Genomic DNA, 22,030 nt, shown 5'->3' with positions numbered 1-22,030 from the left:
ATCTTCTTCCTCTACATGTGAGCCTAGGCTTTGCTCCACATGGCAGATTGTAGGGGGTCACAGACTAGCAGTACTCCCTGGCCGTCTGAAATCTGTCTTGCCTACTACTTACTAAAACTACATACTGTGTACTAATTGTCCTACATACGTGTTTAGCAAGGAAGAACGCAGCAGGCAACAATCATCAACATTGGAATTATTCCAGACATTCGTTAATTTTTACAACATGTCACCTTATGCGGTTGTTGAGTGGGTCTTAAAAGACGATCGTCTTCCTCAATAGTGTGCAGCAAATTGTACTATACTGAACAAAAATATAAATGGAACATGCAACAATTTCAAAGATTTTACTGAGTTACAGTTCATATAAGGAAATCAGTCAATTTAAATAAATAAATTAGGCCCTAATTTATGGATTTCACATGCCTGGGAATACAGGTATGCTGCTGTTGGTCACAGATACCTTGAAAAAAGGTATGGGCGTGGGTCAGAAAACCAGTCAGTATCTGGTATGACCACCTTTTGCCTCGTTCAGCTTGACAGATCTCCTTCGCGTAGAGTTGATCAGGCTGTTGATTGTGGCCTGTGGAATGTTGTCCCATTCTTCAATGGCTGTGCAAATTTTCTCGATATTGGCGGGAACTGGAACACGCTGTCATACAAGTCGACAGAGAGCATCCCAAACTTGCTCAATGGGTGACATGTCTGGTGAGTATGCAGGCCATGGAAAAACTGGAAAATGTTCAGCTTCCAGGAATTGTGTACAGATCCTTACCCACATGGGATTGTGCATTATCATGAGGTGATGGCTTTGGATGAATTGCACGCCAAGGGGCCTCCGAATCTTATCACGGTATCTCTGTGCATTCAAATTGTCATCGATAAAATGCAATTGTGTTCGTTGTTCGTAGCTTATGCTCCAGACCCTGGTGAGGACGACAAGCACGCAGATGAGCTTCCCTGAGATGGTTTCTGACAGTTTGTGCAAGCCCACAGTTTCATCAGCTGTCTGGGTGGCTGGTCTCAGACAATCTGGTGTGGTTACATGTGGTCTGTGGTTGTGAGGCCGGTTTGACGTACTGCCAAATTCTCTAAAACGATGTTGGAGGTGGCTTATGGTAGATAAATTGACATTACATTCTCTGGCAATAGCTCTGGTGGACATTCCTGCAGTCAGCATGCCAATTGCACGCTCCCTCAAAATTTGAGACATCTGTGGCATTGTGTTGTGTGACAAAACTGCACATTTTAGTGCCCTTTTTTTGTCCTCAGCAGAAGGTAGACATGTGTAATGATCATGCAATTTAATCAGCTTCTTGATATGTGTGATAGGAAAATTCTGTATTTACCTGATCTATTTGATATTAATGGTTAACAGTTAATATTTAACTAATATTAAGACACTTCTGTCCTACTAGTGTTTGTGTTTTTATAGTCTGCACTCTAGTTCCCTGCAGCTAATCTGGGCATATGGCCACTAGAGATGGCTTGAGCTGACAAATTAGTTAAATACTGCATTACATAGATATGTGTTTTACTAGAGATAGTTTAGGAGTAGAACAATCCCTCATTGTCTCAAAATCATCCTTGCAACTGGGAAACTAAGCCAGGGTTGGGTTAAGACAACAACCCTGTGTAGATAACAGGATGAACCCAGAGTTGGCTTATGATGCTTCTTGGTCTGCATGGGAGGGGTTGAACCAACCATGACTAAGCATTTTTAGCATCAGCTATATATAGTACTCTGCATTTGTGTAAAGGTTAGGTTACTCAGTCCAACACTCAAGGGTGTGGGGTCGACCAGCCTCATTATTGCAATAATTAATGAGGCTGGTCGACAAGATGATTGTTTGAAGAAATGACAAAGTCTCTCTCAGTATGAATGTCCACGAAATATGACACACCTGTCAGGTGGATGGATTATCTTGGCAAAGGAGAAATGCTCACTAACAGGGATGTAAACAAATTTGTGCACAAAATTTGAGAGAAATATGCTTTTTGTGCGTATGGAAAATGTCTGGGATATTTTATTTCAGCTCATGAAACATGGGACCAACACTTTACATGTTGCATTTATAGTTTTGTTCAGTGTAGATGAAAAGCTGAAATGAGTCTGGTAGAAAGGTCAGCCCATTGCTCTCTCTTTCTCGTTCTCTCTACCTCTCTCTCTCTCTCTTTACTCAGCTGTCACAGTATCCAACGAAGTTGCGCCCCTCCTCGGTCGGGCGGCGCTCGGCGGTCGTTGTCGCGTTCATGTTAATTGAGTTGTGAAATCACAACTGTGATACTTTTTTATCCTTAGTATGCCTGTTGAGCTCCTTCATGCCATTTTCAATAAAGCCCCTGAACTACAATATCAAATTCACTAGGTTTCTCCGATGCGTGGTTGTCAAGAACAATGTGTGGGCGATTGACATGGTGTTTTACAGTGTACTTGTATAAACGTTAGATTAATCTCGAAAGGGAAGGTTGTAGTTTGCATTTCAAACAGTTTATGTGTTGTATTTCTCAGATTTGGAGGTTTTAAACAGTGATGTTATTATAACCCTAATATAGTACATCCAATGTCAGTCAGCAAGAATCCATTCAATCGCAGCAAAACTGAGGCTGTTCTAATAATATTATACATCTTACATATTTTGGGCAACTTCTTGTATATTGGACTACTTCCTTGGTGACACTGCCAAAGAAAGCCAGTGGCAACACTTTTTTTTGCAGTGAAAGTATAGTTTAGTGCAGGGGTGCTCAAATCTAAGCCTCGAGGTCTGGGGTGCTGCTGTTTTCTTGATTAATGTCACTGATTGACCAGAGAGTTCTCACATGGTGTCCTAAGTCTGAATCGGTCCCTGATCAGAAAATAGAAGCTGAAAATGGAAAGCAGCAGTGCTTCTGGCCTTGAGATCTGAATTTATAGTGTAACAGCATGTCATTCCAATACTTTTGTCACTGTGCGTACAAGAATAATTCCAAAATTCTAAGTAAAGTTTAACCAATACTTTATCCTTGCGCCATGTTTGCATCAGTCTGAATAACTTCTCACAAACTCAGTTATACATTCATATATACAGTATATCACAAAAGTGAGTACACCCCTCACATTTCTGTAAATATTTGAGTAAATCTTTTCATGTGACAACACTGAAGAAATGACACTTTGCTACAATGTTAAGTAGTGAGTGTACAGCTTGTTTAACAGTGTAAATTTGCTGTCCCCTCAAAATAACTCAACACACAGCCATTAATGTCTAAACCGCTGGCAACAAAAGTGAGTACACCCCTAAGTGAAAATATCCAAATTGGGCCCAAAGTGTCAATATTTTGTGTGGCCACCATCATTTTCCAGCACTGCCTTAACCCTCTAGGGCATGGAGTTCACCAGAGCTTCACAGGTTGCCACAGGAGTCCTCTTCCACTCCTCCACAACGACATCACGGAGCTGGTGGATGTTAGAGACCTTGCACTCCTCCACCTTCCGTTTGAGGATGCCCCACAGATGCTCAATAGGGTTTAGGTCTGGAGACATGCTTGGCCAGTCCATCACCTTTACCCTCAGCTTCTTTAGCAAGGCAGTGGTCGTCTTGGATGTGTGTTTGGGGTCATTATCATGTTGGATTACTGCCCTGCGGCCCAGTCTCCGAAGGGAGGAGATCATGCTCTGCTTCAGTATGTCACAGTACATGTTGGCATTCATGGTTCCCTCAATGAACTGTAGCTCCCCAGTGCCGGCAGCACTCATACAGCCCCAGACCATGACACTCCCACCACCATGCTTGACTGTAGGCAAGACACACTTGTCTTTGTACTCCTCACCTGGTTGCCGCCACACACGCTTGACACCATCTGAACCAAATAAGTTTATCTTGGTCTCATCAGACCACAGGACATGGTTCCAGTAATCCATGGCCTTAGTCTGCTTGTCTTCAGCAAACTGTTTGCGGGCTTTCTTGTGTATCATCTTTAGACGAGGCTTCCTTCTGGGACGACAGCCATGCAGACCAATTTGATGCAGTGTGCGGCGTATGGTCTGAGCACTGACAGGCTGACCCCCCCACCCCTTCAACCTCTGCAGCAATGCTGGCAGCACTCATACGTCTATTTCCCAAAGACAACCTCTGGATATGACGCTGAGCATGTGCACTTAACTTCTTTGGTCGACCATGGCGAGGCCTGTTCTGAGTGGAACCTGTCCTATTAAATCGCTGTATGGTCTTGGCCACCGTGCTGCAGCTCAGTTTCAGGGTCTTGGAAATCTTCTTATAGCCCAGGCCATCTTTATGTAGTGCAACAATTCTTTTTTTCAGATCCTCAGAGAGTTATTTGCCATGAGGTGCCATGTTGAACTTCCAGTGACCAGTCAGTATAAGAGAGTGTGCGAGCGATGACACCAAATTTAACACACCTGCTCCTCATTCACACCTGAGACCTTGTAACACTAACGAGTCACATGACACCGGGGAGGGAAAATGGCTAATTGGGCCCAATTTGGATATTTTCACTTAGGGGTGTACTCACTTTTGTTGCCAGCGGTTTAGACATTAATGGCTGTGTGTTGAGTTATTTTGAGGGGACAGCAAATTTACACTGTTATACAAGCTGTACACTCACTACTTTACATTGTAGCAAAGTGTCATTCCTTCAGTGTTGTCACATGAAAAGATATACTCAAATATTTACAAAAATGTGAGGGGTGTACTCACTTTTGTGAGATAATATATATATATATATATATATATATATATATATATATAATAAACTCTGCAAATCTATAACACTGATTTAGTGGAAAACATCTGGAGAACATATAACATTTCTCATGTGTTGGCTGCAACAGAGGCACCCAGGTAATGTCAGAGTGACAAACAGAGAGAGAGGACTAGATTAATAATTCATAGGATGCTCTTTCTCTCTGTATACTGCTACTGCTGCTACTCTACTCTGGCTGCTTCTCACTGACTCCTGCTCTCTGTAGCCTGCATGGAGGCTCAAGAACATCAGAGTCACATACATATCCCTCCCGTGGCTTGCAAGTGACTAACTCCACAGGGCTGGGGAGTCTCATCTGATGGTTGAATAAATATTAACATGTGGGTCCCCTCTGTTCTTCTGTGTTTGTGCTGATAGGTGCTGTGGCGCTCTCTCTTTCTCTCTCTCCATGAATAAACATGCAGACGAAAGGTGTCTCACTCAAGCCGAAGCTACAGTTTGTGTGTGTGTGTGTGTGTGTTAAAATGTGTTGTTTTTCCAGGCCACAAAACCATCATTACGAAATCAGTAGCAGTTCATTTTTAATTTAACGTATGGAGTAGCGGAAAAGTGGAAGCGGAAGAAAAACTGAGATTGTAAACTTTTCTCATGTCATATTTATTACCCTGCCTCAATGGAATAGGCCATTGTCAACCCAGACCCAAGACATTTTTTTTTTCACTGCCATCATTTAAAATGCTGAACTCCACTGATACCCTTTCCCACTGTATAATGAATGTTTATGAATGACAGTGTTTTTGTTGTGATTTCAGGAGGGGATGTGATTTCCTGTACCCGGCCGTTCACTCTTCTGAGGTTCTTCGTAAGCTGTACTCCCAAAAGGTACAAATTTAATCATTTAATAATTCCTCTCCCCGAATTTAATGAGGTGTTTTAACTTGGCGCACGGCTGTCGCTTGCATAGGTCAATTAGATAATTAATTAGTTAAGTAATCTTAATGGGCTTAAGTAATGCATGCTAATTGAAGGGGCTGCTAACGTGATGTTTTGTTGTGTGCTCTCTTCCTACCTGTTAGGCGAACAAAGTAGCATGATTGTTACATTCATCAGACATAATGGCGAGGGCTGGCTATGAGCACATTCATTTTTTTATTGTCGAGACAAGAAGTAATATTTCACGTGATGTGTTTATACAGGTTCACCAGGAAGTCATGTAAGTTTGTTATGCAGATTGATCGACATTGATGCATGTACACTACGGATGCACACGCACACACACATTTACATTTTCTTCATTTAGCAGACACTCTTATCCAGATCAACTTACAGGAGCAATTGGGGTTAATTGCCTTGCTCAACGGCACATCGACAGATTTTTTACCTATTTGGCTCAGGGCTTGGTTACTGGCCCTCCGCTCTTAACTGCAAGGGTACATGCCACCCACCCACCCACACTCACACAAAGACACACACACACTCCTTCCCTCTGGAGATATCAGTTTGGTGTAATTACATACCTTGCCATTTGAGTATTTCTCACAGCTTCTTCTCTGAAAAGGATGCACTCATAAAATGAGACTAGTGTTTACCAGTCAATACTGCAAATAAACCCAGTACTCAAACTGCACTCCACTAAAGAACTTAGTTGACAACATATTGGAAATAGATAAAACATTGGTAAATGAATGTGTTTTGACAGCGGTGTACATTCTGTACACACGTTCTCCCTCTCTCTGCATCTCCCAGTGCTGTTGCAGCGTCGTCAATATAAGAACAGTACCATGTTAACATGCAACTACCTAAAACGAATGCAATACTGGTTTGATTGAATGTAGTTCTTACTGTTCCTCTGTTTCAGAATAGCTTTGATTTATTTAACAGAGTGTGAAGGCATTCACAGGCAGTTTGGGCCGAGAGCTCAGCGAAAAAATCTCCATGAATCTTCATAACAGACAACTGACAATAATTACCTATATTAGATTATCTCCCCAGTCACAAATCCCCCACAGAGTAAAAATAGATGAGCAGCCTAATCTCTTATGACGTTTTTCCATTATTTTTCTCTAAATCCTTATTTTCCACCGTATTGTTAGATATTACAGCACTGTTGGAGCTAGGAACACAAGCACTTCACTACACCCTCAATAGCTAAATATGTGTATGTGATCAATACAACTTGATTTGATTATGTTTTGTAGTGACTCCTCACATTTCTGAGTACTGCTGCGTCATCCAATATAAGTTGTGGGTCGATCCATCTGCTGGACTGTAAACAGGGATCAGCTCTCTGTGTCTCGTCTCTGTTCTTTTTGAGAATCCTGTATTGACAGACAAGGTTTCACACTGTGGTCTGGGCCTGGTTGGTGATCGATTACTCTTCCCTTATCCTCCAGCAGTGGGAGGGAGTGAGGGAGAGAGGGAGGAAGCAGACTGAGTTAGTGCTCATGGAGATCCGCTCCTCAGACTCCAAGAAGACTGCAGTAGTAGGAAACACATCACACACACACACTGTATACCACAGGAGGTTGGTGGCACCTTCATTGTGGAGGAAGGACTTGTGGTAATGGCTGGAGCAGAATTAGGGGAATGGTGTCAAATCCATCACACACATGGTTTCCACGTGTTTGATGCAATTCCATTAGCTCCATTCCGGTCATTATTATGAGTGGTCCTCCCCTCAGCAGCCTCCTGTGCTGTATACACACTAAACACATGCCTAAACAAAGAGACAGGTGCAAATTCACACATACATTCTCTTTCTTATTCACACCCTTAATCCCTCCTTCATACACAAACCTGCCTAACAATAAAATACCAGCATGCTCAAGTATCCAGTATCCACTTTATAGCAACTTGTAGCAGGACTTATACATGCAGTATCTATTTATTAGACATTTTCCAGGAGGAAATTTCAAGACTGTCCAAATGAAAAATACTAAACAAACAATACTTAGACATAAGAATAATATGTAAATGACTGTCAAATAATACTAACAATGATTTAATATTAACAATACAAATAAAATAAAACGGCATAAAAAAGCTATTGTACAACTACTAATAGGCCACAAACATCCACGGTTTGCCACCACAGTTTTGTCATTTTAGCAGACACTCTAATCCAGAGCAATTTACAGTAGTGAGTGCATACATTTTCATACTGGCCCCATATGGAAATCGAACCCACACCCCTTGCATTGCAAGCGCCATGCCGCACCAACTGAATCACACAGGACCTTGAGTTGCAGCACTTTGACAGAGGTTTATTGTGTGTAAAATTAGTCCATTTGGAGGACGCCCCGTTCAACCATGTCGCGGCTCCACTACAAATCACATTAATGGAGAAAAAGACATGACTAATTGTTTGGACAGTCCGAGCCATTACCTGTTCCCAGTGAACAATTGGGAGTAAAGTGAATTAGAGTGTAGCGGTGAATGCATAACTTTCATAGCGGAGTTGGAGGGTCTATCAACATGCCCTGTCCATTTGGTGAAAAGGAAAGTGTTACTCAATTGAAGGGGTTTAAAAGGGCAATTCCTGTACTTTTCAACCTGATATTCATTATATCCAGCCTCATACCAATGTCTACATATGTGAAAACGTCTCTCTTCTATGATCCGTGGTTAAAAAGATAAGAAGAAAGGTAAAAAAAAAAAGCTTCTCCGTGACATCAAAGGATAGGATTAAAAGAAAGAAAAAAACGGTGATCTTCTAGATCTGCAACTGGTTTTTAGCCAGAGGTAGGGTATTTTCTTGCTCCCCAATGTCACCACGAATCTCATACTGTTTGAAAATCACTGTTTTAAAATGTTTAAACTTTTGTTGATGGCATCGGTTAGAGCTTTTTTACTTTCTCTTGTTTCTACAAAATGTAGAAATGTGCGGATTTCACATATGAAAACGGAACATTTTCATTTTTTTTGTAGACACTGATATTGTGGTATTGTTCTGGACATAATGAAAATGAGATTGGAATGGTCCTTTAATTCATACTGTACATACAGTGGCAAGAAAAAGTATGTGAACCCTTTGGAATTACCCAGACTTCTGCATAAATTGTTCATAAAATTTGATCTGATCTTTATCTAAGTCACAACAATAGACAAGCACAGTCTGCTTAAACTAATAACACACAAACAATTATACGTTCTCATGTCTTTATTGAACACACCTTGTAAACATTCACAGTGCTGGGTGGAAAAAGTATGTGAACCCTTGGTTTTTATAACTGGTTGACCCTACTTTGGCAGCAATAACCTCAACCAAACGTTTTCTTCTGTTGAAGCCATTCTGTTGTTGATTTACTTCTGTGTTTTGGGTCGTTGTCCTGTTGGACACCCAACTTCTGTTGAGCTTCAATTGACGGACAGATAGCCTTACATTCTCCTGCAAAATGTATTGATAAACTTGGGAATACATTTTTCCATCAATGATAGCAAACTGTCCAGGCCCTGAGGCAGCAAAGCAGCTCCAAAGCATGATGCTCCCTTCACCATACTTTACAGTTTGGATGAGATTTTGATGTGGTGTGCTGAGCCTTTTTTTCTCCACACATAGTGTTGTGTGTTCCTTCCAAACAACTCAACTGTAGTTTCATCTGTCCACAGAATATTTTGCTAGTAGTGCTGTGGAACATCCAGATGCTCTTTTGCTAAATTCAGACGTGCAGCAAAGTTTTTTGTTGGACAGCAGTGGCTTCTTCCGTGGTGTCCTCCCATGAACACCATTCTTGTTTAGTGTTTTACGTATAGTAGACTCGTCAGCAGAGATGTTAGCATGTTCCAGAGAATCCTTTAAGTCTTTAGATGACACTCGAAGATTCTTCTTAACGTCATTGAGCATTCTGCGCTGTGCTCTTGCAGTCATCTTTGCAGGACGGCCACTCCTAGGGAGAGTAACAACAGCGCTGAACTTTCTCCATTTATGGACAATTTGTCGTATCGTGGACTGATGAATATCAATGCTTTTAAAGATACTTTTGTAACCCTTTCCAGCTTTATGCAAGTCAACAATTCTTAATCTTGGGTCTTCTGAGATCTCTTTTTTAAGAGGCATAGTTCACATCAGGTAATGCTTCTTGTGAATAGTAAACACAAATTTTGTGAGTGTTTTTTATAGGGCAGGGCAGCTCTAACCAACATCTCCAATCGTGTCTCAATGACTGTACTCCAGGTTAGCTGACTCCTGACTCCAATTAGCTTTTGGAGAAGTTATTAGCCTAGGGGTTCACATACTTTTTCCAACCTACAATGTGAATGTTTAAATGATGTATTCAATATAGACTAGAAAAATACATTAATTTGTGTGTTATTAGTTTAAGCAGACAGGGTTTGTCTGTTGTTGTCACTTAGATGAAGATCAGATGTAATTGTATGACCAATTTATGCAGAAATCCAGACAATTGCAAAGGGTTCACATACTTTTTCTTGCCATTGGATTGGATTTGAGGTGATAATCTGTGAGGTGATAACATTTTATTTGCTTTGTGATTTGTCAAAAACTGTAAATGACTGTATACTGTAACAAGCACATTGAAGATTTATAATATGCTGCAAAGTGGCTAACCTAAGTTGATCTTATTCGGGCAATGGGCGCAGCCATCTTTGACTTTGTTTATTTGCATTTTATAGTTAATGGCATTCTGGGATTAGAGAGTTTTCACTTGTCAAACATGAACAAACATGGCTGCCATAATAAATAATTTAGCCGCTGTTAGCGTAGCTGACACATATTTATTTTCGAAAAACATTTATCCCTTGTGTTCACCAGAGATGTGGCACATTGTAAACAAGTCTAGCTGTTAAGTCGCTAACTTCTGTTTTGTTTTTTTGACAGCGCCACCTGCTATTTAGACTGGTTTATGGAATGATTTTGGCTGTGGATGTGTTCCGTGTGATGCTTGGATGATGAACTTCTTTATCTTTTACAATGAAAGGTGAAATTGAGGGATAAAGTTGTGAAAACATTTGTTTTCCATCAGTACAAAATATTATTTAGATGCTTTTCAGACAACAATGCTGTTTAGACGCGTTTGTTGCATCATACGTTCTGTTGCTACTGTTCCAATCACATATTTGCAGGGACCACTCAACAATGATCACAAATATGTGATCGTAAGTGTCAAAGGGTTAAAAGTAGCTAAAGGTGTTTGTACAGTAATGGAACTTTGATCAAAGTAAGCTGAAGATCCATTTGCAGTACTGTAATGTAGTAAGTTTAAGTGACAGACATGTTCCACAGTCTAATTGACTCAGAGACTGTCCCACTGTAGTGACAGTTTCTTGAGGTTCCAGAGTAAGGAGCTACTGTCCAGCCTTCCATGCAGTATGTCTGTTTCTGTTTGTTGAGGGTTGGTAAAGACTTACTGTCCAGCCTTGCTAGTGTCTCATCACATTCTGTCAGGGTGGCCATGCTTCTTCCAGTGCATTGAACCTGCCTGTCCCCGGAATAATTTGGGACCTCAGACCCCTCTGTGACTGGCAGCCCTTTAACACGCACATCAGACAGAGAGACAGATAATTATTAAGAATGGCAGAAGAGGTAGAAGATGAAGAGACACTGATGAGAGAGACAAAGAGAGAGAGAGCATGGAAGACACCTTGCCCCTAGAGTCAGATGTCGTCCATGGGTTAAAGGTCATAGCCCCTAATGGTAGTGGGGGTTCAGACAGTTAATTGTGTGTACCCAGCTGAGTTGCACAACACTCAAAAATATGGATAAAGAATGAACCAGCCATTACCCAGAAGCAGGTAAAATAAAATAACTGCCCAAATAAATGAAACACTGAGAGACACAAAGTATATTGAACGCAGGTGCTTCCAAACAGGTGTGGTTCATGAATCAATTAACATCCCATCATGCTTAGAGTCATGTATAAAAATGTCCAGTTGCTCATTATTCTGGTTACCATGGCTAGAAGAGATCTCATTCACTTTGAAAGAGGGGTCTTAAAGGAGCATAGGAGGTTTAAAGTGTGTGTCTGTCTCAGTCTCCAGATCTCAACCCAATTGAACACTTACGTGAGATTCTTGAGTGGCGCCTGAGACAGCGGTTTCCACCAACATCAACAAACCACCAAATTATGGAATTTCTCATAGAGGAATGGTTTCCCATTCCTCCAATATAGTTCCAGACACTTGTAGAATGTATGCCAAGGCTCATTGAAGCTGTTACCTGTAGTACAAAAGTATACAAAAAAAAACAGAGGGGGAAAAGCTTCGTAATATTGCGTTGCACCCTCTTTTACATTCAGACCAGTGATTAGAGACAGCCTGGCTCCACAGGAGCAGCCGGTGATCAGGTCCCTTAATGTAGGAAATCACAGAGAGCAGGAGGAGTCTCCACATTCACTGAGGTTTTCTCTAGACAATAGACTAGAGTATATTAGAGTTGTACTTTAATCTTTGTAGTTTATCTTTAATTACTGTGGCTTTGATACTAAGGAATGCATGCATATACACTGAGTGTAACATTAAGAAAGAATATTGAGTTGCACCCGCTTTTGCCCTCAGAACAGCCTAAATTTGTCGAGGCATGGACTCTATAAGCTGTCGAAAGCATTCCACAGGGATGCTGGCCCACGTTGACTCCAATGCTGATTTCCTGATACACACAGGAAACTGTTGAGTGTAAAAAACCCACTCAAATCGGTGCGCCTGGCACCTACTACAATACCCCATTCAAAGGCACGTAAATCTTTTGTCTTGCCAATTCACCCTCTGAATGGCACACATACACAATCTATGTCTCAATTGCCTCAAGGCTTAAAAGTCCTTCTTTAACCCGTCTCCTCCCCTTCATCTTCACTGATTGAAGTGGATTTAACAGGTGAGATCAATAAGGGATCATAGCTTTCACCTGGTCAGTCTATGTCACGGAAATAGCAGGTGTTTGTAATGTTTTGTACACTCAATTTATGTATAATGGCTGTGTTACGTAGCACAGTTGCAACATTGCTGAGCTATCATGTGGCTGTGAATTGATCTCTTGCTAGATCCTTTTGAGCCTTCAGTGTGTTTTCAGAGAGCTCTAATAAAGCTGTATGGCTGCTGCTGCTTCTCTTTCAGTAGGACCCTGAAGAGATGTGTAGGGACTCATTAAAAGTCCCCTGAACAGGAGCAAACATCAGGAAAAAGTTCAGCTCACTTTCAGCCTCTGTCTCTATTATCTCCACAAACTTGTTCACTTCCCTTCACTGATTTGAAAGGAAATGACTGGTATAAGAAACATGGAAACTCCATCTAGCCCATGCCTCCAACGATCCAATGCTTTTAGATGTGTAGTGAACAAGTGTACACTTCAGGAGAAAGCATCTATTATTGGAACGCAACCCTCAATCTCTCATGTTCCCCAACACTGTCACCATGCAGAGGAGTGAATGTCTGACGAGCCTCAGGGCATTTGATGACGTCAACACAACACCTACTCTTGTAAATGACACAACAAACCATTAGAGACGCGCTCCTACTATATGCAAAAGTGTCATTCTGTAAGTGTGTTAAGTTATATTGTAACGCGTGGGAAGTCTTTTTGACACTGTCATTAAATTCATATATTTGCCTTCACAGATTAAATACTTTAGGTCAGCAGCTTTTTCATCAGGCATATCTAAAGGCACATTGCACATGTCATGGAAGACTAAATAGATATCAAGGAGGCAGTATTCTATTTGATTACTCCTTCTACAAATCATTCCTTCTCAGGCTCCCCCATGGTTACTTCATTTAGTTTCAACAGGCACTGAACATATATTATTTTGTCTTGGTCAAAATGTTGACTTGAGAGATCAAAAATGTACGTTCAACTCAAGAACAGATGGATTAAAAACAGTGTTGATAAAACATGATGTCAATCACACTAGCAGCAATCATCCACCAACATACATCAGTCAACAAGAGACAGAAACCGAGCCTAATATTATGTTTTCACTATTTTAAGAGTTATGTTTCATCTTTCCCATTCAGTGGACATCAAAGTCACAAGTTTCTTTTGTCATTTTTCAAAATGTGGTCTTCAATCAAATATTCCCAATTAATCCAACTTTTTTTCTCAACACGTTCAAATGTTTTCTTTTGTCTTCAACTTCAAGGTGTTTGAAAATGTGTTGTTGGGCCCAACTTAGTTTCTTCCTTGTTCTTTTTATTATTGATTTATTCAGCATATGCCACACAGGTATGAGTGTGAAGGCACAATATCATCAATGAATCAATCAAAAAATCTAGCAACCAATCAATTAAGGCAGTGGGTATTGGTTTGAAAAGGTGCAAAACGATGCAATTCTTGAATAGAAAGGGAGCATGGGGCCATCACTGACATGTCATAGGCCCTGGAAAAACAGCTACCAGTGAATTGAAAATAGGGCAATGCTTGTTCTCTATTAGCTCCAAGACCTTTGCTTCGGGATGATTTATGGTTGTAGTGGATGGAGCCTCAGATTGGTGCTGGAAGTTGGCAGCGAGACACACAGCAACGACCTCAGGAGGAAACAGCGGGGAAATGGTTCTGAAATAATCATGATTTCATTACATTTTGAGATTCATTAATTCTGGCAGGCTCGGTTATTTCCAGTAGCTGCGAAATTAAATAAATTAAGTCATCTGTTCTCGGCACTGCCAACCCAACCCAAGCCAATGCTTCTGTTTTTTTTGGCTCTGAGACACAGACAGAAAAGGTGTAAAGGAGGCTACAAATATGTGTTTGACATTTAAACGTCCATTAACGCTCATTTGTAACATCCAAAGTCTATAAAACTATTTCGTCTATAAGGCCCACGAGGGATGAGTAAAGTACCTTGGAATCACCAGCTCAGCGGCTTATGGGGTTGGTGAAGTTAATTATACATGGGCACTGTTTGGCAATGAACTTTGCCAATGTAGTTAACTACTCGGGAGAACGATTATGGGACTTCACTTCCAGATGCCTGTTTTATACACCACCCTGGTGGAACCATCTAAGTGTAGTGGGGGGATTCAAAGTGAAAAAGGCTGAACTGATATTCTAAAAGCCTTTTTTTAACTAGTAATAATCTGCAAATCCACAATGGGAATGATTCATATGTGAAAACGTTGGACTGAATGTTTTTGGTGCTGGAGGTATCAAGAGCTCAATTTTCTGTTTGTTAAATGTCGATAAAATAACTTAATTTCTATGCAGCAAGAGTTTTAAGGCTCTAAAGCGATGTCTCCTTTGGTCTTCAAAGTACTTTAGAGGAAAGGGAGAAACAGGGTTACCCCTGGTGTGACTCCTGGTAATCTACAACTGTGCAGAAACAACAGTGTATTATCTCAAATGGGTCTGTCAACTTTATGGATGTGTTATTGCACTCGAGAATGACTTTGTTAACTCTAAAAGTCCCTTTGAATATCAATTACACCTTTCAAAATGTAGTATGCCTCTTTCAAATCACCAGGGAACACTGTCTGAATTGTCCAAAGAATGATCCAGCTGCGTTGGAATTGTTTATCCTTTATTTTACAGTCCAACATTTACTTAGCATTTACCGGTGCTAAGAAATGAGAAGACAATGTCATTGTATTATATTTACCTAAAGTTTAGTTGAGATGAATTGAAAGAAGCAGCAGTTTGTGTTATCTGGTATAGGTAGTTGCCAACAGTAATGGATTATGTGAAGTACTACCAAAAGGCATTTCATTTTGAAGGAGGGGGTTTGTGAAGGGACGCCCTTCACTGTGGACTATTGTCGCGTTTTCTAGTCGGAACTAGGACACTCTGAAATGTCCAACTTGCTAACTGGTTGTAGTTATACTCGGAGTTTCTTAGTTTCGACTAGCATGTGAACGTGGCATAAATGACCATTCCGACTAGCACGTGAACGCGACATCAATGACTATTTTGAAACATATTTATTCAAAGCATTTATTGACATGTTAAACTTTAGCTTATTGTAAAAGCAATGTGTTTACTTTGCACTTTAATTCGTCATTCATTTCATCTATAGCCAACGCTGTCGTCTGTGTCAAACAGTTCCAGTTAATTGCGTTGCTCATTGTAGTGGCTGATTGGTGGGAGTGGCTATTGGCACAGGTGCCTGTCTTTTGTAATCAGGGCCTGTGTGAGTTTGAAAATGTGTGTATTCCTGTCTGTTTGAGAGAGCCGTTGTTTTAGCCACCAGCCAAAACACAATGTATAACTCTTCATTTCTCAGTAGTTATTTTAATCCTTAAGGCATATGCCAGCTCTGTCACGGGGTTTTATTTAGAAGGAGGTTTGACAGGCAGGTCATCTTTATTTAATCTCTGGATCATACCTGATGGCATCTCTACAAAAAAAACGCCAGAAGCATGATGAAAAACAAATTCACTGATGCCTTGGCCATTATCAATGTACATTATACTCGGGCAAGAAAAACCATTCCAGAGTACGGTATCAACCCCATATGTATTTATTCCATACACCTTTGCTCTTCGAGGGACTAACAGTCTAACTTGATTTAGGTGAACCAAGCACACCAACAAGCACACGCACACAGGTGATGGAGGGCACTCCCACATGCAGACTCCACTGTCATTATTATTTATCACTGAGTCCATTTCTAACACGCTAATCCAGAATCATGCAGGCAGACCATGGATTCTCTGAACCATCCCCGTAGAGCATATTCTGATAGAACATATAGGCCTACCATCATGCTATTTTCCACATCAAAGGGCCACCTGTAACACATTTGACGCACATCTGTAATTTCTTAATCATTCAGAAGTGATGGAAGGAATGCAATTAGCCTGAGCGTAACACATGTTGAGTTCCTCGGTATGGAAATCTATGCTAATTTAGATTTCGACCCTTTTCTACCTCTTCAAAACCGACTCTGTTAGAAGGTTGAGAGATGTGGATGTTCGTCTGGAATTAGATTTCTGATCAGCTTCTCTTTCAACCGCTTGGCGGCTAACTGTCAAGATTAACAGACAAATGGTAATTCCGAGCGACACAGCGCACCTTTGAGAAGCTCTTTGAAGAAAGTGAAGGATCTTAGATCAGGACTGGCCAGTCCAAAGAAATTAGCTAAGAAATAAAAAATAAAATAAGGGAAATGAGAAAAGACCAATTCCCTTCACGTATCTTGACAGCGGTTCCTTTTGGTATATCGACCGTGGTTTTAGTGCATGTCTCGACTCATGACAGCATAAAGCATGCTTAATGTATATACATTCTATACATTCTGGGTTATATTCATGGGATGTATCTGTACTGTAGGATGAAATAATGAAATGTCTTGTAGGCTTAATGTATAGAACAGGCATACATCAGGATTTATTTGCCAAACATTAATTCAGAACCTTACATTTCTCTGAGCATATTTAGTGTAACACGCTGCATAAAAACAACAACATAATGTTACATTTTTTTTAACCTGTTAGGGCTAGGGGGCAGTATTGACACGGCCGGATAAAAAACGTACCCGATTTAATCTGGTTACTACTCCTGCCCAGTAACTAGAATATGCATATAATTATTGGCTTTGGATAGAAAATACCCTAAAGTTTCTAAAACTGTTTGAATGGTGTCTGTGAGTATAACAGAACTCATATGGCAGGCCAAAACCTGAGAAGATTCCATGCAGGAAGTGGCCTGTCTGACAATTTCTTGCCCTTCTTGATTATCTCTATCCATTACAGAGGATCTCTGCTGTTACGTGACACTTCCTACGGCTCCCATGGGCTCTCAGAAGGCGGCAAAAAGCTGAATCGTGGCTTTGCAGGCTCTGGCTGAAAAAAAGTAGCGCGTTTGGGTAGTGGCTGGTTACAGTACTGTGAGACTCAGGCTCGTGCCCGCGTCGACCTCATGCTTTGTTTTCTTTCCTCTGTTTACCTAAACGCAGATTCCCGGTCGGAATATTATCGCTTTTTTACGAGAAAAATGGCATAAAAATTGATTTTAAACAGCGGTTGACATGCTTCGAAGTACGGTAATGGAATATTTAGATTTTTTTTGTCACGAATTGCGCCATGCTCGTGACCCTTATTTACACTTCGGATAGTGTCTTGAACGCTATTTGGATATAACGATGGATTATTTTGGACCAAACCAACATTTGTTATTGAAGTAGCAGTCCTGGGAGTGCATTCTGACGAAGAACATCAAAGGTAATCAAACTTTTGTAATAGTAAATCAGAGTTTGGTCAGGGCTAAACTTGGTGGGTGTCTAAATAGCTAGCCGTGATGGCTGGGCTATGTACTCAGAATATTGAAAAATGTGCTTTCACCGAAAAGCTATTTTAAAATCGGACACCTCGATTGCACAAAGGAGTTCTGTATCTATAATTCTTAAAATAATTGTTATGTTTTTTGTGAACTTTTATCGTGAATAATTTAGTAAATTCACCGGAGGTTTGCGGGGGGTATGCTAGTTCTGAACGTCACATGCTAATGTAAAAAGCTGTTTTTTGATATAAATATGAACTTGATTGAACAAAACATGCATGTATTGTTTAACATAATGTCCTAGGTGTGTCATCTGATGAAGATCATCAAAGGTTAGTGCTGCATTTAGCTGTCTTCTGGGTTTTTGTGACATTATATACTAGCTTGAAAAATGGGTGTCTGATTATTTCTGGCTGGGTACTCTGCTGACATAATCTAATGTTTTGCTTTCGTTGTAAAGCCTTTTTGAAATCGGACAGTGTGGTTAGATTAACCTCTATGGGCTAGGTGGGACGCTTGCGTCCCACCTACGTAACAGCCACTGCCAGCCTGTGGCGCGATTTTCAAAACCTTAAAAATCCTATTACTTCAATTTCTCAAACATATGACTATTTTACAGCCATTTAAAGACAAGACTCTCGTTAATCTAACCACACTGTCCGATTTCAAAAAGGCTTTACAACGAAAGCAAAACATTAGATTATGTCAGCAGAGTACCAAGCCAGAAATAATCAGCCACCCATTTTTCAAGCCAGCATATAATGTCACCAAAACCCAGAAGACAGCTAAATGCAGCACTCACCTTTGATGATCTTCATCAGATGACAACCCTAGGACATTATGTTATACAATACATGCATGTTTTGTTCAATCAAGTTCATATTTATATCAAAAACCAGCTTTTTACATTAACATGTGACGTTCAGAACTAGCATACTTCCGGGGAATTCGCTAACATTTTACTAAATTACTCACGATAAACGTTCACAAAAAGCATAACAATTATTTTAAGAATTATAGATACAGACCTCCTCTATGCACTCGATATGTCCGATTTTAAAATAGCTTTTGGTGAAAGCACATTTTGCAATATTCTAAGTACATAGCCCAGGCATCACGGGCTCGCTATTTAGACACCCGGCAAGTTTAGCACTCACCATAATCATATTTACTATTATAAAAGTTTGATTACCTTTTGTTGTCTTCGTCAGAATGCACACCCAGGACTGCTACTTCAATAACAAATGTTGGTTTGGTCCAAAATAATCCATCGTTATATCCGAATAGCGGCGTTTTGTTCTTGCGTTCCAGACACTATCCGAAATAGTAAAGAAGTGTCGCGCGCATGGCGCAATTCGTGACAATAAAATTCTAAATATTCCATTACCGTACTTCGAAGCATGTCAACCGCTGTTTAAAATCAATTTTTACGACATTTTTCTCGTAGAAAAGCGATAATATTCCGACAGGGAATCTCCTTTTCGGCAAACAGAAAAAAAATCCCAAAGGCGGGGGCGGTCGGGGTCACGCGCATAAGCCCAGTGTCCCTTGATCGGCCACTTGAGAAAGGCGATAATGTGTTTCAGCCTGGGGCTGGAATGACGACATTCTGTTTTTTCCCGGGCTCTGAGAGCCTATGGAAGACGTGGGAAGTGTCACGTTAGAGCAGAGATCCTTAGTAAATGATAGAGATGGAAAAGAAGTTCAAGAAATGGTCAGACAGGCCACTTCCTGTAAAGGAATCTCTCAGGTTTTGACCTGCCATTTGAGTTCTGTTATACTCACAGACACCATTCAAACAGTTTTAGAAAATTTAGGATGTTTTCTATCCATATGTAATAAGTATATGCATATTCTAGTTACTGGGTAGGAGTGGTAACCAGATTAAATCGGGTATGTTTTTTATCCAGCCGTGTCAATACTGCCCCCTAGCCCTAACAGGTTAACGAGAGTCTTGTCTTTAAAATGGTGTAAAATAGTCATATGTTTGAGAAATTGAAGTAATAGCATTTTTCTAAGGTATTTGAAAATCGCGCCACGGGATTACACTGGCTGTTGCGTAGGTGGGACGATTTCGTCCCGCCTAGCCCAGAGAGGATAAAGCAGATGCATTGTTTTTACCATGATTAAACAGATCCCAGAGGTTGACAGACTGCGTCTTTCTACGAGGTGAAAAGGGACATATGGTATCATCATCAATGTATTCATCTGTCCAAGATGTGGGCCAACGTTATTTACCCAAAGCCTATATCGAAACTAATCCTTGGGGGAAAAGATGAGTTGGATTTCTCAGAGCAGAGATCAGAACGTTTCCACCTCTCCACCTTTTTCCCATCACAGTCATCCTTTAAAATCACCTCTTTTGACAAAGCGGCTTATAAAAACCTTCCAGAATGTACTGTATGATCTCACCCATGGAGCTTCTCTCTTTTTCATCTTCCCCTCTATCGTTTTCATTCGTTTTCTCCCACCCTCTCTGTACTTTCCTCTCGAGCTGCTCCTCCTTCGCATTTCAAAGGCTATGCTTTTTATTCATTTTCTTCCTTCCTCTCTCTTTCCATTCTATATCCCTCCTACTGTATTTCCGTCCTTCCCCCCTTTTCTGTTTGTACATTTCCCACCACCATCACTCCCCCATTCTCTTTTACCATCACCGCAATAAAAACTTCAGCAAACAAGATCTTGAAGGGATGGTGCAGGAAATAGCAACCAGGAACAGGTTGCTGTTGGGGAGACTTGATAACTGCGGGGTCACTGCAGAGACCAAAAAGAGAAGATGGGCAAGAGTGGCCAGGTCTGTCTCTGCCGTTGGGGGTATGGCAAGGGACAGTGACACCTTAAAAAGAAGTGGCCCGACATCAGGTCGGCTGCTAAGAAGAAGAGCTGAGAGACCATTCATGTGGACCAGCTGGAGGAGAAGGTGTCATCCATGATAGGAGAGACGGTGGTAGAGGGACTGCGCGACCGGTAAGTTAGCTAGCTAGCTAACGAGTAACAACATTATAACCAACCTAGCTAATGGAGTTGACGTTAGCTAAGTTAGCCAAGTTCTTCTTTGCCAATTGACGAGATAGTCATTAGTTTTCTACCCCCCTATGTGTACCTTTATCTCAGTCTCTGCCTCCAACTTCTTTCCCTCATTCTCTCCCCATTCCCCCAATGCCAATCCCCCTCTTCTCCCCACCGCACTCTCTTTCTGCCCCCCACCATTCCCCCACTCCCCCCACTTTCTTTCCATCTTTTCCCATTCCTCCCTCCACCATTCCCCCTCTTCCTCCCCCCCACCACACCCTCTTTCTTTCTGTCTATTTCTTGCTGAACATCATCATCTATTTTTAGCGGTGGCGCATAAAAGCCATCATCTCATTTGCATGGCAATGCACTTTGGCAATATTTCCCACGAGTTCTCAATAATTCATGAATAGGAATTGACGCGCTTCTTGACATTTTCATGCACAGATTACAATGGGCTCTACTGGAAGGAGTTTACTGAACGGATTTACTGGGAATCATCTTATAATATGGTGTTGCTTAGTATCTCTGAAACAAATGATTTGGGAGATGTGACTATTGTGAGAAATACAGGGTAAGCTGAAAACAGTAGATAGTACTGAAGACATTACAGACAACGTTTGAGCACGCAACACCTATCCACAGGATGAAACCTATTTTTTTTAACGTGACCATATGTAAAAAGTGAAGTGCATTTGTTCTGAAATCTTATGTGATTACATGTCACCATGTGTTAATGTAGCCCTTTCATAGGACCTTTTAAAAAAAATCCCTTCACCTTTTCATCGTATTCCACAAGCATCTAAAAAAAACACAAACCAGGCTGGATCAGTCCATCATTGTCAGTTTTCATCAGTGTCACACGTCAACAGGTGTCTACACCAGACAAGAGAAGCTATACTATCAAAAGTGGTTCCTATCAAAGCAGTTCCTTAGCTCTCGTTTGAGCCGCGTCACGGCTTGATGTTCCGGTGCAGTGATGCTGTTAGTCCACTGAGGCCCTCATCAGCCATGGCCTGCTGATGATGTAAAGCAATGCAAGTGCATTTAATATCCTTTGATGTGAAATGGAACTAATGGGGTCCATCTACAGCAAGAGTAATAACTAATCGGTCACCAATGACTTCGCAGACTGATGTTGTCTGAATAATT

Source organism: Salmo salar, chromosome ssa04 (assembly GCF_905237065.1).
Source record: "Salmo salar chromosome ssa04, Ssal_v3.1, whole genome shotgun sequence".
NCBI lineage: Eukaryota > Metazoa > Chordata > Actinopteri > Salmoniformes > Salmonidae > Salmo > Salmo salar.
This window is presented reverse-complemented; position numbering follows the sequence as displayed.